This window comes from Arachis duranensis, chromosome 10 (genome assembly GCF_000817695.3).
Source record: "Arachis duranensis cultivar V14167 chromosome 10, aradu.V14167.gnm2.J7QH, whole genome shotgun sequence".
Classification (NCBI taxonomy): Eukaryota; Viridiplantae; Streptophyta; class Magnoliopsida; order Fabales; family Fabaceae; genus Arachis; species Arachis duranensis.
In genome coordinates, this window is record NC_029781.3 from 48,576,860 (window position 1) to 48,583,607 (window position 6,748).

The window sequence follows — 6,748 nt, forward strand, 5'->3', positions numbered from 1 at the left end:
ACTAGGGGGCAATATTTTTTTTAGTTTTTTATTTTAACAAAAAAATTAAAAATAACTATATATATAATTTTTATTAAAAATAACAACTAAGACTTAAAATTTCCTTTTATAAGATAACTGAACATATTGTATATTAAAAAACTTAAACACAAATATCTCAAAACTAATTTCAAATATTGTAAATATAGGTTATTACATACTTGCTTTCAGAATTCTCAAATACTATTTAATTCCTTTTTAGACGTTTCCTGCAAAATTATTAAAAAAATATATTATGATTCATGTAAATAATTTAAATAACAACCATAAGTTATGGAATGAAAAAATTAATAATAATATTATTAGAGCTGAAATAAATTAAAATTTGTAATTTATATAAACAATTGAGTTCGACGTTTTTTCCTTGATTTAAAGGCATCTATTATTGAATCTGTACTCAAGAGCGAAGCTATACAATATTTACTAGGGGGCTAATATTTTTTTAGTTTTTTATTTTAACAAAAATATTAAAAATAACTACATATATAATTTTTATTAAAAATAACAACTAAGACTTTTTTGGCCATTGAACGTCCCAATCAAATTCCCCATAACACTCATAATTTTCAACTTTACGCAGATCCCATTGTATTCCGGAAGAAAATTTATTTTTTATAAAATCACTGAACATATTCTATACTAAAAAACTTAAACACAAATATCTCAAAACGGATTTCAAATATTGTAATATATAGTGTTACATACTTGCTTTTAGAATCTTTAAATATTATTTAATTCTTTTTTAAACATTTTTTGCAAAATTAATAAAAAAATGTATTATGCTTCATGTAATTAATTTAAATCACAACCATAACTTATGCAATGAAAAAATTAATAAAAATATTATTAGAGCTTAAATAAATTAAAATTTGTAACTTACATAGACAATTGAACTCGACGTTTTTTCTTTGATTCAAAGTCATCTATTATTTAACTCTTGAATTTGAGAGTCAATTGCTACCGAAAACACACACTACAAAAAATATGGTTAAAATGGTGGTTTTTTTGGGTATTTACGGCGGTTTGAACCGCCATTATTACTAAGAACAGCAGTTTCTAGAAACAACGTAATTTTGGGCGCCATTCTGATTATTACGGCGGTTTTCTGAAAACCGCCGAAATTTCCTTGGTTAAAATGGCGGTTTTCGGATAGGTTAAAATGGAGGTTCAAACCGCCATTATTTCCAAATAAAATGGCATTTTTTTGTTAGTTAAAACGACGGTTCAAATCGCCGTTATTTTTAGGGTAAAAACGGCGTTTTTGGTTGGTTAAAACGGCGTTTATGAACCGCCATTTTTACCTTGACAGAATGGCCTTTTTAGTTGGTTAAAATAGCATTTTCAACCGCCGTTTTTACCCTGACAGTGGCATTTTTATTTATTAAAATGGCGTTTAAAACTGCCAGTTTTATCGAGTTAAAATGGCGTTTCACTTTTAAAATGGCAGTTACAAACCGCCATTTTTATCGGCTAAAAGTGATATTTTATCATTTAAAAAAGTAGTTTTAACCGTCGTTTTTATCATGTTAAATAAATAATTTTTTTGTTTAAAAGTTCACAATAACAAGAAATCATAACCGATAAACAAAATATTACGTAATTCATAAATAAAGTATTAAACATAACATATAATTTTTAGTATTAAAAATCAAAAGTAGTAACTCCAATACAAATAAAGTATTAAATATAACATTTTTTAATTCTAAATAAAGTATTAAATACAAATAAAGTATTAAATATCAAGACACTCCTTGTCTTCAAACCATTCCTTCCTTGAGAGTTCCAAACGTGGATCTTCTTTAGGACCCTCTTCATTTTGGAATCATCAAAAACAAATGGGCATTGCCAAGTCAGAACACTTCTACTTTTGATGTATTGCTACTAAATATTTGGTAAAATAATTTAAAAAAATTAATTAATATTAACCAAAAAAAAAACTGCTTCTTTAACATTACTTAGCAAGAATTTATGGGCTTAATTACCCTCATCTTATGACAAAGCCTATCCAAAAGCCGAAGAGTAAAGGCAAAAGGCAGATAAGAGTAATAACAAGAAGGAAATGTATGGTGGAGTTTTCTTCATGTTTGCTTGCTGATTTAGTTTGATCGATGACTAAATAAACTAATCTCCAGAGATGATTGAATTGAAAGCAACTAATATTAATAAGATGTGAAAATATAGCTTGGCACAGAAAGCACAGAGAAGAGGAGATTAGTTAAGTTAAAACGTTAAAATATAAATTACTAGAAACATGTGAACTTACATAAATTCTTCGTTCGTTGGTTCCATCATTGATAGGAATTAGGGAATACTGATGGTATTGAGAAATTGTTGATATTCTTGATTGTGAGAAACCATGGCATGGTTTAGAGCTGCTTCCAGCATTGCTAAGCATGCGGTTAGAAGAAATATCTATAGGGGTAGCAAGGACTACGGTAGTTCCAATTCCACCAGCTTCTAGAAACTTCCACACCACAAGTTTCAAATCCAAAGCAGAATCAGCACCTGTGCCGCGTGTTGTTCCCCTTTCCAAATTGACTGACAACTTCTTCGATGGAACAAGCAGTGTGTATCTTGAGGAGCTTCAAAGAGCTTGGGAAGCTGATCCTAAAAGTGTGGACGAATCTTGGGACAACTTTTTCAGGAACTTTGTTGGCCAAACAATCAAGGAGAGTATGAAATTGGTTAACCTGGAACTAGTATTGCTACCTTTTTTGGTCAACACCCAACTCATCTAATGCTTGTATTTTGTTTATTTTAATCCCTGGAATATACTCCATTGTAAGCATCTGTGCCGAAAGAAAGAGTAAAAATAGATAGATAAATAAAGTATCAAAAGTAAAATGTAAGTTATGCAATTGATATATTTCTATGTAAAATCAAGGTTAAACCTGTGGTGTGGTATAATCCCAAATGATTGCATGAACTTTCACATAATCCATGTTCTTAAAGTTATTTGCAAACAGTTTTGCATTAGCAGCTTCCTTCGTGTAATCACTCTCTTGAAAAATGTTAATTCATGTTGCATTAACAACATCAAGACATATGCAATCATACTGTAGCTAATCAGTCTCTTTATCAGTGTTCTTATGTAATATTATCGACTAAATTCACTGCAAAAGAATTAAAAAATAGCATGTAGATTCTTCAGTTGATCTCAATTAACTTATTCATGAAGCAACTTTTCAGGATTTAATCATATTATCACCTGAAATAAAATGGCTGTGATGCACCACTATTTCGTGGTACATTTTGTGCTTAATTTAGGTGGATTTTATCCACTTTTCCCACATTTATTCAATAAAATGGAATGGTTTCATAATTTTCTCCTAAATTGTGCTTAAGTGTAAAAACATGATTTTTAGGACTTTAATTGATTAATTTTGATTCACCTTTGATTCCACTAGATTCCTTGATGTGTTTGTTAAGTGATTTCAGGTTGAAAAGGCTAGGGATGGAACAAAGGAATGAAAAAAAAGTATGCAAAATGGAGAAATCATGGAAAACAAGGGATTTGGGATGCATTCATCGACGCGCACGCGTGAATTTGAAGTTTCATGGCGACGCGTACGCATACATGACGCGTACGCGTGGATGGAAAATTGCCAAGCGACACATACCCGTGACTCACGCGTACGCATCGATGCTCGCACGTGACTTCATTAAAGTGAAAACTCTGGGGGCGAATTCTGGGATTCCCAGGCCCAAATCCAACTCACTTCTGAGCCTATTTCATGTAGAAATCAAGAGGAGTCAAGGGGGGAAGTGATAATTAAATTTTGGAGGGAATGCTTTAGGATAGTTTCTATAGAGAGAAGCTCTCTCTTGTCTCTAGAATTAGGCTAGATGTAGATTAGAAATTCTTAGATCTAGGTTTACTTCATGCTTTGATTTACTTTTCCTTTATCAATTCTTGTTCTTCTACCTTTGCTTTCTTAGATTTGTGATTTACTTCTTGTAATTCTTTACTTTTATATTGATGCACTCCTCCTTCTTCTATTTTCCTTTTAATGCAATTTTTGTTCATGTTGCTTTGATGTTGATTTGAATTGTTGTTATTAATTTCTTGCAATTAGTAGTTATAGATCTACTTTTCTTGCAATTTCACCTTGCTTTCCTTTTATGCCTTCCAAGTGTTTGACAAAATGCTTGGAAGGATGCTAGAGTAGATTTTTCTCCTCTTGACTTTGGTTGAGTAATTGGAGACTCTTGAGTTATCAAACTCTTTTGTTTATTAATAATTGAAAGTTGCTAGTTGATTTGAATTCCACTAAATCTAGTCTTTCCTTAGGAGTTGACTAGGACTTGAGTAATCAAATTGATTATTTTCACTTTACTTTCCTTCATAGTTAGAGGTTGACTAAGTGGAGCAATGAACAATTCTTGTCACAATTGAGGAGGATAATGAGGATAGGAATTCTAGTTCTCATACCTTGCCAAGAGCTTTCTTAGCTATTAGTTTAATTCTCGCAATTTACTTCTCTTGTCCCTTATCCAAAACCCCTAAATACTTGTCCCATAACCAATAACAAGAACACTTCCCTATAATTCTTTTGAGAGACGACCCGATGTTTGAATACTTCGGCTTATATTTTTGGGGTTTGTTATTTGTGACAACCAAGTTTTTGTATGAGAGGATTCTTTGTTGGTTTAGAAACTATACTTGCAACGAGGTTTCATTTACGAAATTCTATACCATCAAAATATCACTCATCAAAATGGCGCCGTTGCCGGGGAATTGCAAATGTGCGCTTGTTATCGATTATTGTAAATATGTGAATATTGTGAATATGCTTCCTTGTTAGTTGTTGCTAGTTTTAGTAGTTTGTTTTCATTATTTCTTATTAGCTTTTGATTTTATTTTGTCTCGCTACAATGAATTCTCATCCCTTTGGTGCTCTCTAAATCAATCTAACTCCTATTTATACACTTTCTATTTTTTATCTTCAGAATTTGGAGTCGGCTTTTCAAATTGGTGAAGAGGTGGGTCCAAATTGGTTTTTAATTGAATTTGAACCAAGGGACACCTCTCAGGGGAGTGCTCGGTTAACTAAGGCAACACAGTGCTATCAACCTTGGCCCAGGCTTCGAACTAAGCCTTCCTTCATAGGCTCGATTACTTATTTCAACGTAGCGCTACTAGCTTTGGGTGGGACTCCCCCTTCGAACCATGGTGGCCTCCTTTTGGCCCATTTACTCATGAAGCATAGCGCTCAGTGAACTAAGTTCATGTAGCGCTCTCTCTTGCCTTGGACAAGGTCCCCATTTCCTTAACATTGCGCCTTGCTTTTTTTCATGAGGAGCCCGATAAAGTTAACAAAGTTAACCGAATGCTATTGATTTTGCCTTGTTTTCTTTGGTTCCTTGTAGCGCTTGGTTAAATCACCCAACATAGCGCCTCGGCCTTGCTCCCTTGGCTTTGGACTAGCGCTCAAATAGAGAGCGCTGCGCTTAATAAGAGAGCGCTGCTCCCTTGCTTTCTTGATGCCCCTTTGGTGAGCGCCACGCTTTTGTGTCTTGGGTCATGCTTTTCAAAGCGTGGCCTAAAGTCCAAAGTGTTCTCTAACTTCAAAAGTGGTGCCAAAATCCCTTTTTCCACCATTTCTTCACCTACAAATAATCAAAACAACCAATCAAATCATCTCCAATTTCACATGGTTTCTAAATCATTCAAAAACCAACTAATTCTAGCTTAAACCTTATGATTTTGTGTCAAATAATTAATGGTTGATTGAATTGACATAACCATGCAATTTCACTCCAAATTACTTACTTATAATGCAAGGCAGTGCATAAAACCTAGTGAAACAAGTGAAAAATGCTTGAAAAGCTAGCATAAGATGACTTGTCATCAATTCTCAAAGTCTTTTGTTGATTGACAATTGGAAATCGCTAATTAACTTGAATGCCACTAAAGCTAGTATTTCATTAGGATTTGACTGGGACTTGTAGACAAGAGCCAATTCTATCCACTTAACCTTCCTTCATAGTTAGAGGTTAACTAAGTGGGAGCAATGGATAATTCTTGTCAAAATTGAGGATGATAATGAGGATAGGACTTCTAATTCTCATTCCTTGCCAATGGCTTTCTTAGTTGTTATTTACATCTCTTGTTTCTTACTACAAAAACCCCAAAACATACTTTCATAGCCAATAATTTAGCACTTCGTTGCAATTCCTTGTGAGATGACCTGAGGTTTAAATACTTCGGTTTATTTTTATGGGATTTGTTCTTGTGACAAACAAATTAAATTTTGATTGAGGATTATTTGTTGGTTTAGAACTATGCTTGCAACGAGATTATTTTTGTGAAAATTCTATACCGACGAAAATCCGACATCAAATTTTTGGCGCCGTTGCCGGGGACTTGCAATAGTGTTATGTTATTGGCTATTGTGAATATGTTCATAGTGTGAATATCTTGATTTTTGGTTATTTTGTGATTTTTCTAGTAATTAGGAGTTTGCTTTTTGATATTCTATTTTTTAATATCCTCTTTTCCATATGAATTCTGATACTTGTGGTTTCAGATATGGTCATGAGTTTGTTGTAGGTAATGGAAACTTTAATGATGGCTCACATTATGGGAGGGATGAATTCTTGAGAAGGGAGCCACATCCATATGAGCAATCATCATGGCAACCTCCTGAACCAAGCTACTATGATTGCAATCCCTCCTATGATGCATATCATTCCAATGGATATGATG

The 6,748-nt window shown here is 33.1% G+C and overlaps 1 long non-coding RNA gene across 2 annotated transcripts; it reads right to left on the minus strand.

Moving 5' to 3' along the window:
- Positions 1 to 1,654: 1,654 nt before the first annotated feature.
- LOC110276440 (uncharacterized) lies at positions 1,655 to 3,066 on the minus strand. Of its 2 annotated transcripts, none has more exons than XR_008004444.1 (3): positions 2,931 to 3,066; positions 2,303 to 2,828; positions 1,655 to 1,848 (listed from the first exon to the last, which is right to left on the minus strand). It is a non-coding gene; the product is annotated as an uncharacterized LOC110276440 (long non-coding RNA). The 2 variants fall into 2 exon arrangements; XR_008004445.1 differs by having other exon boundaries at positions 2,303 to 2,803; positions 2,931 to 3,054.
- Positions 3,067 to 6,748: the final 3,682 nt, after the last annotated feature.